This window comes from Orbicella faveolata, unplaced genomic scaffold, assembly GCF_042242905.1.
Source record: "Orbicella faveolata isolate gen_17 unplaced genomic scaffold, um_ofav_v1 contig_46, whole genome shotgun sequence".
Lineage (NCBI taxonomy): Eukaryota > Metazoa > Cnidaria > Anthozoa > Scleractinia > Merulinidae > Orbicella > Orbicella faveolata.
Genome location: NW_028301576.1, coordinates 29,826,600 through 29,835,000, shown reverse-complemented (window position 1 = coordinate 29,835,000; position 8,401 = coordinate 29,826,600). Strand labels below are relative to the sequence as shown.

General features: G+C 38.7%; 1 pseudogene; it reads left to right on the top strand.

The window, feature by feature from the left end:
• Positions 1–2,312, top strand: part of LOC149099598 (uncharacterized) — a 3,949-nt pseudogene extending 1,637 nt beyond the window's left edge.
• Positions 2,313–8,401: the final 6,089 nt, after the last annotated feature.

The window sequence follows — 8,401 nt, the reverse complement described above, 5'->3', positions numbered from 1 at the left end:
CGCCGTTTCACACGGATGACAACAGAGACGAAGCTGTATATCTTACCAATCACGCCACGCTTGCCATCCAGTCATGGAAATGTCATTTGTTACGATCAGCACACCAAGACCAGGCTCGCCTGGATGTCATCAATGCCCTCAACCAAGAAACGGTTTTCATTGTAAACGACTAGGCAATAAAGTTTTTGCCACAGAGTTACCGAGAGTCGCAAGCATACTTTTTTGGCAAGCATGGTATATCCTGGCACATATCAGTCACATACCGACAGGTAGAAGGGGTCCTACAGTGGCAAGGGCTCATCCATGTCATCCAGTCATGTAGCCAGGGAAGCTCTGCAGTCGTAGCCATCATGCACCACGTTCTGACCACACTTAAGCAGGAGCACCCGGAAATCAACATGGCCTTTTTTCGTCAGGATAACGCCTGGTGTTACCATTCTTCTAGCACAATCCTGGCGTGTCGACATATGGGAACATGTTGCGGAATTCAAATGGCATGTATTGATTTTAGCTATCCACAAGGGGGTAAAGGTGCGGCAGATCGATTGGCTGCGTCGTGCAAATTCTGTATTAGGGCATACATAAATGAAGGACACGACGTGTGCACTGCAAATGACGTGAAAATTGCATTGATTTCTCATGGAGGACTGGAGGGAGTCCGAATGGTTTCCATGGACACCATTGCCGAGACGCAAGACATGGTCCAGACAATAGCAGGTATCACAAAGCTAAACAACTTTGAGTTTACTTCAACAAATACCGTTACTTGTTGGCGTGCATATGGTGTCGGTCCTGGTGATGTAATCAAACTGGATGTATCATCTTTTAGGTCTACTGGTGAGTAGCCAAATATTGTATACATAATGTCACTATTTGTTCTACAGACTGACAAACTCTCTTATTTTGCCGTTACTATGGTGTTCTTCACAATTCGACGTTAATTAGATACAATAACGAGTGCGGAAACCTCCCTGATTAATAGTGTTAGGTAGAGAGGGAGTGAGGGATGGGAAATGCTTTTCAGTAGTACCTCTTCAACACCTGTTATTACCAATAACAATAACTGCATTGTTACTTGTTTGTAGATTGAAATATAATGTGGATGTGTGTCTCGTCATGTTTCAGAACCTAGTCAGAGCGGACTAGTGGCAGCATTTTCCCTGGGAAACTTCAAACCTTTGGGCAACAAGTCGACCAAAGCCACAACTCCTGAAGCCAGCGCAGAGGCAATGCAGAATGTCAATCCAGAGGAGAGCAACAAGGTTGCTGGGGTTTATTCATGTCCCCAGGATGGGTGCGAGCGCATCTTTCAACAGGTATCGGCGCTTGAAAGCACTTGTCACCCGAGAAATGCACATGGTCACCTGAGAGACATACTGTGATAGATCTAGCCAAAATGGGTTACAAGTCCGCCCTGGAGGAGGGCGTTGGCGTTTTACCGACCTTAAAAGCCTTAACGCTTTCCCAGGATTACCCTATTGCAGCTGCCAAGGAGGGATGGGCTCTAAGAGCTGTCAAAAAAGCTTATTGGTTCAGTGATAAACAAAAGTCCTACCTTTTGGCTAAATTTCGTATCGGCCAAACAACAGGCCAAAAGCTCGATGCGGAGGTCGTTGGTCATGAAATGCGCCGTGCTTGTGGTGCTGACTGTCTGCGCCTTTTCCAGTCATGAGAATTCCTTACAGCCTTGCAGATCGCCTCTTACTTTTCGTCTTAATGCTGCCGCTCGCCAGCAAGATATGAATGAGTTAGATATCCAGGCATCAGAAGAGGAGACAAATTTCATTGGTGCCAGAGACGTGGCGGCCACAGCAAGCCAGGTCCGTATGACCAGTTCCATCTTTCCTCAATGGTGAAAGGTGATACCTTGAAGATGCTCAAGTTACCAATGCTGCAGTGTGTATGCAAGGGCCTGGGTCTAGATGTACCACAGCCTCCTGTGCGCAGGAGAGCTCCGTACATGGAACTACAAAAGGACATAAGACAGAACTGTTCTTGTCAACAATGAACAAACCTTACGATCCACAAGGACTGTACTGTGGCCTGTTTACAAGAAGGGAGGGTACCATATCAGTAGTGTTATCCTAGCCCAAGTTAACAAGTAAAATCAAATTTTGATTTCAAGCTCTTTATCATTCAGACACCATTTTTTTCTTGATTTTAGAATGCGTTTGAAGGCAAGACTATAAACAATTCTGCTCAAGGATATTTTAGTGACAGTAGCAACAAACATATCGGAAACTTACGCGCCAAACTAAATATAAACAATTTTGGTGATTAATTGTTGATCGTCAGTGTGTAGAACATATTTTGTGTCACGGAATTGAAATTAAATTGTTCAGGTAGCTGAGTTGTACCTATCCGAGTCTTTACAAGGACAGCATATAACCCAGGTGCAAGGGTAGCATTCACGCTCAGCTGGGGTTTGTCATTGTAGTGCATTCTGGCTGCCTCATAAGCATGCCAATACAAAACAACACTTTCGAGTACTAGAGAAGTCTTATTGTTAGGATAACTGTGGCATTAGGGTTACCCTTCCTTTTTGTTAACAGACCCCTACGACGCCGACTACTCCCCTCTTGCTTGCCGCCAAAAACAATGTGTGAAAAATGGGCAGCAAAAGTTTGGCCACAATTTGTATTTTGCTTGTAAAATACTAAGATAACCGTGACACCTGGGAATAAGCAGGGTTGTATTTGATTTTACAGTATTTGAGAATACTGCTAACTTAAGCTCAGTTGTCTGCCAACTCGACATTTTACATTGACAACAGATGTAGTATCCGTCTCCGCATGCATGACTCAAAGGAGTGTTGTGTTACTACAGGCCTCTTGCGTTTCAACAGCAAAACCACCGTCATAAAATGTCAGTTATCCTTGATGGTAAAGATACTTGATTCAAGAAAAATATGGCTTCAGAGGCTGCATGCGGTGTCATTGGGGTAGGTTCGAGCTCTTGGTATGTATTGCGTTCACTTTGGATCTGAATATAAGCTCCACACAATGAGCCGAGTTGTTTGTAAACATTACGCAGGCGGAATTAATATTTGCTATAATATTGAGCATAAAACTACAAGAGTCACAAGCGAAATTAACCTGTTCAGCTCCTGAAAGTTGTCTTATAAAATCATAAATTATACACTAATAAGGATATAATGTTGTTTTCATTGCAACTCATTCAGGAACGTTTGCGACAAGTATGTTTGTGTACTCTTGTCCCATGTGAAATCGACAGATTATCTGTTGACAACTGGTTTTCAAATTTTATCATTGTTTTAATTTTTTCACTCACAGGGCTTTCAATGGTTCCTAAATGATTTATCTAACTTAAGGGATAAATTAGTTGTAAGGTCAAGCCAGAAAATACAAGAGCTTATATATTTTTTTCCTTAACCACTAAGTTCAGCATCCATTTCATGTTCAAATTATCTGGTCATCTGTGAGTTGCACATGACAAACAACTTCGTTTTGCAGAGACGGAAGCGCATTGAGTTCGAGCTTGAGATTTGGAAGGATAACAGCTAAAGAACAAAACGTTTAGGCTATAGAGTTAAATTTCGAAAAACCAACGTACCAGGAAGGGTTTTACCCACTCAAAATTAGCCAATATTTTGCCTCCTGTTAAGTGGTTGTCACACGCGTTTTTAGGATGGCTTGAAAATTCAGAATATTGGAGCATTTGACATATTTGTTACATTAGACTTAAAGAGGAATAGCTATTCTATACCTGAGTAAACTTTAACAGTAATTGATTAAATTTCAAGACTTAACGAATGCTTCGTCTTTCCGTGTTATTTGGGCCATTCCATTGGGCGGAAAATGCACTTTGACCGCATTTTCAAACTTTTGAAATTTTTTCGAAAATAAAAAAACGCTGGAACTTAAAATTATGATTTTTGAAAACAGTTCACCAAAGGGTATCTTGAGGCGAATTATGAACAATGTGCCAAAATAGTCGCTGTCGCAAGATTCTCAATGCTCTCAGGCAGGAGCTCTTAATGATAATGTTTGATTACATGTTATGATATGGTAGTGCGATATTTTTTTCCTTGAATCCCCTTCAACACAGAAAAAGAACCAATGTATCAAAGCTCTCAATATGTCAACCATGTATTGAACAGAGGAAAAGGGAGAGTACATGAAGTGCGTGGCCACCGAATACAAATTTTGTTATTGAATTATGATCAGTATGTCGTGATATAAAGTTAAAAAATCCTAATCGATTTTCAAAAATTGATATGGCTCTGAACGTCTTTGATATACTTTTTTACTTTGTCAAAAGATGTATCATGATGCCATGCTGATCATAACTCAATAATAAAAATAGTTAGTAGCATTGGAAACTAAACATAAGGGTGTTTTTAACAGGTTCTACTATTGCTATGGTAACCACTTATGTTGACAAAATGATCACAACTTGTTGCCCATTCACTGGGTATTTGTTTCATACCATTACTCTAATAGTAGCTGATAAGGGATGGACGACACAATGGAAAAACCGCTGCTCATGTGCAGTAGATTTTAGGTCATCTTCCAGCCTTTCCATTTTCAAAATGGTGGAGATGAATCAAAAACGAACACATCATTGCAACAGCCCCCTGCAGCCATGTGCGTGTCCTGGGTCTTCAAAATTACTCGAGTTTCGGAATTCCACTTTCTACTGCCAAGTTTATACGCAAAGCTTAGAGATCGGAGTAGGAATTGTGGCTCTAATTTGGTAATGAACGCTTTCTTTTGAGTGAAACTAAGTACCTTTACTACAAGCAATGTAAGAGTGGGTTTTTTTTAAACTCAGTAAGCTTGGGAAGAACACATTTTGCAGCCAAGTAATTTCTGGACAAAATATCAAAAATGACTTGTTTTCGTTTCCATGAAAATTTTTTAATACCTTCTCAACATGGACTACAGCGTTGGAGTTTTGCCACAGAGAGTTGGAACTTTCTTTGCCTACTTGTGAGTGTAACACGCTCAGCTGAAATACTTTTCATTCGTACATTTAAGCTTTGTATTGTTGTTTTTGTGCTGTCAACATTCATATTGCACTGAATGATGTAGTTAACAATTATTTAATTTATTGAGGGTTTAAATGAGCGGTATATTGTTAATTGTTTGCAGTAGTGGGAATAAATTTCTGTTGTTCTCGTTATATTTTTGTTGTCCGTGTTGTGACTTTCCATTCATTAGCTGACTACTTCACGCCGAAATTGGCTACGACAGAGCTGCAGGATATTATTAGCAGTAATTGATGTAATTGTTGCAGTGGTTGTTGCAAAGTGCAGTTTTTTTTTTGCCTAATTATTTTTTTCCACAAATGTTTTGTGTTAAGGGTCAATGAGCTCTTAGTAGCTGAGAAACCCATTCAAACTGCTGGGGAAATTTGTAGCTATTTTCTGGGTCAGAAGCTAGGGCTTGCAGATATTTACAGGATGTTACCCTCTGTAAAAAAACATCAAGCTGAGCAAAAAATGCAAAATAATGCAAATTTTTGTTCCCTTTAATTTTTACAGAATGGCAATGCAGGGGAACCTTTGTAACCTGTCCTCAACATCTATTTCCCGTGTTTGATATTTTGTGCGATAATGTCTGGCGTGTAAACTGGAAACATTGATTTGTGAACATCATTTGACATCTGCTGATCAAGACAAACGGATTTGTGAAAAGGAACAGTACAAACCTTCCAAAAAGGTAAGACATTAAACAGTTGATGTAGGGAACCCAGTTAATTACACATATTTTTTTCCGGATAGCATTCGCATTCTTCAACGGAAAGTCGCAGTACTCAACCTGAACGAAATGGTTCAAAAAATTGAAATGTTGGAAAAACACCACAGAAACGAAGAACAAAAAAACAAGATGTTGTGAAACAAACTCAAAGGTATATATTGGTTCTGTATTCTCACCTATTTGAGTATACAAAGAAGCTGATATTTGAAAAAACATCAACAAACAAAATGTTCAGTGATGACTTATCAAATAAATTGCATGTTAAAAAGTTGCAGACGTTGGTTGTCAGGACTTATAGCAAGAAAGGAACAAGAACATAAACAACCCTGGCAAGTGAACAACTCTTTACTTGCAAAGAGCTGAATTGTGGGTCCTTTAAGGAATACCAGAGACAGGGATAAAATTCAGTCTTAACAAAATAATCAATAAACAACGAGTAAAATTGCTTACAAGTTAAAAGCCATGTCTTACTAGTTTGAACATTATATTTTAAACAAATCCAAATGTGTACCATTTAGCAAAGTACCTAATCAAGAAGTCAATTTGAAACTTCGACATCCACCCCCTCCCCTAGTTCCCTGAGCACTTGACCATTTGAGGAGTCCCAAATAGTGCTCAAATTCCTCACTTAAGAGTCATATTAGGTGAACAATGGAGGAGTGTTTAAATGTCTCTTTTTAGTCCATACACAAGGTTCTTATGAAAGCATCACAGAATAAATGAAGAAATCCATGATATTTCCAGACTTAGAAGAGACAAACAATCCTTTGGAAAGCAATGTCAAGCTTGAAAACTTTGTTGAAGAGTTCGAAGCAGAAAAAGAGCTATCTGAGAAAAAAAAGAGGTATCATTTCATCAAGTAGAGCTGTGTAATTGCATTTGGTCAAAATCACACTGGAAAGCTTTCAACTGGGGCACATTTCTATTCTTGTTTTTCAGGTCCTGCAAGACTTTGCAATTACAAATTTCTGTGCTATAAAATCTTAAAAACAGAATAATAAACAAATGTGTCATGCACAAACAATTATTATTATTATTATTATTATAATATTTGCAACAAAAATTGTAGCCAAAAATATTACATGCAGGCTTGCTTTTTTCTTCAGCCTCATTACCTTATATACCTTCCCTTATGCACCTTCCCTTATGCAGAGATTTGTATCATGATGGCTTATAATAGGAATTAGGTAAGGCCAGCACACATGCTATGTTATAATTTATGATTTAGCATAAACAATTGCTGTAGGTTTTGCTACAGAAAGAAAATGCACATTGCACTGACCAGCAAAGTCATGGTATTTACAGCAATGCCTTATAATTTATCCTAAATAATTATTTCCTTAAATGGGTAATATCAACTGTCCTTTTAAAACTGGTGCAACTCTCTTTCAGAGACACCTTTCCATGAGAAATTCCTCAATTTTCACCAACAACTAACAAAACATTATGACACTGAGGGAGCAAAGCTCTATGACCCTGAAGCAATGGAGGAATTCTGCAATAAGCATGTACCCGGTTTTTTTTACGAACTTGAAAGAGCTATCAGAAATGATGAAAAAGGACAAATTTCAGAACGGGGAGCCATCACTCAAAGGCAACAAGTTGTTGCAATGTTGCACCAGTTCTCTTATTTCAGGAATCAAATAAGTTGGTAATGACTGTAAAGTTGTTTACATAGCCTTTAACACACCTGTAGAAAGCTGCCCACTCCCCTCAAGAAATATTGGGGGGTGGGCAGCTCCCCAAAGACCAGCTTTATCAATGTTGGATTATTTGTCATTTTATCATTGAACTAAACCAGAAAAATAATACATTGCAACAAGATTGTGGTGTCCACCTGTCCTTTCGTGGTGCCAGTGACGATGCCATAACAGCTGGAAGTCTACTAGGGTTTAGTACGCACCCCAGAAGCGTGTTCAACCACAAGAAATCTCGGGCAATGAGAAGCACTAGCAACACTGACACCATCATTAAAAGTGCCATCGAGGTATAGTGTCAAACTTTACTATCACCAATTACAAGTACAGTGTACCGTCATCTAACAGGATTACTGAAAGCGCAGAACTGCCTAAGCAGAAATTGCTCAACCAGCCGGGATGATTTTCATACCAAGTCTTTACATTACACAAAAACTCTGATGAACAGTCTACAACTTGGCTAGTTCAACAAGTTTCATGTATTTTGATATCACCAAACTGGAGTCAATTCTCGAGTAATGGGGCATAAAATTAAATCTCAATATATACAATACAGGTAACTTGAGTAAACAGATAAATTCACATGAAGTGCAAAGGGTCAACTCTCAGGTTACATTTCAATGTACATTGTATTAGTTAAAATTCAAACAAAACAATGTACACTGTATAAATAAATAAATAGATAAATAAATAAATAAACAAATAAATAAATAGTCAGAGACTAAAACAGCCTCTCCCGTTTTTCTTTCTAAGAGGATAACAAATTTCTTCTGCTAATAATAGACGACTTCCATTGCATCCACACCATTAAAGACCCCAAACTGGCAAGAATTAGTGAAAGCGTACACAATAAAATATAAAGAATATGAGGAAGACCATTGCTTATTATAGCCTAAAATATAACCGTTTCACATGTAACAGTTACTGCTAAAAGTCCACAAGTTGTAAAACTCTGGTAGTTCTTCGTCAACAATCTCATCA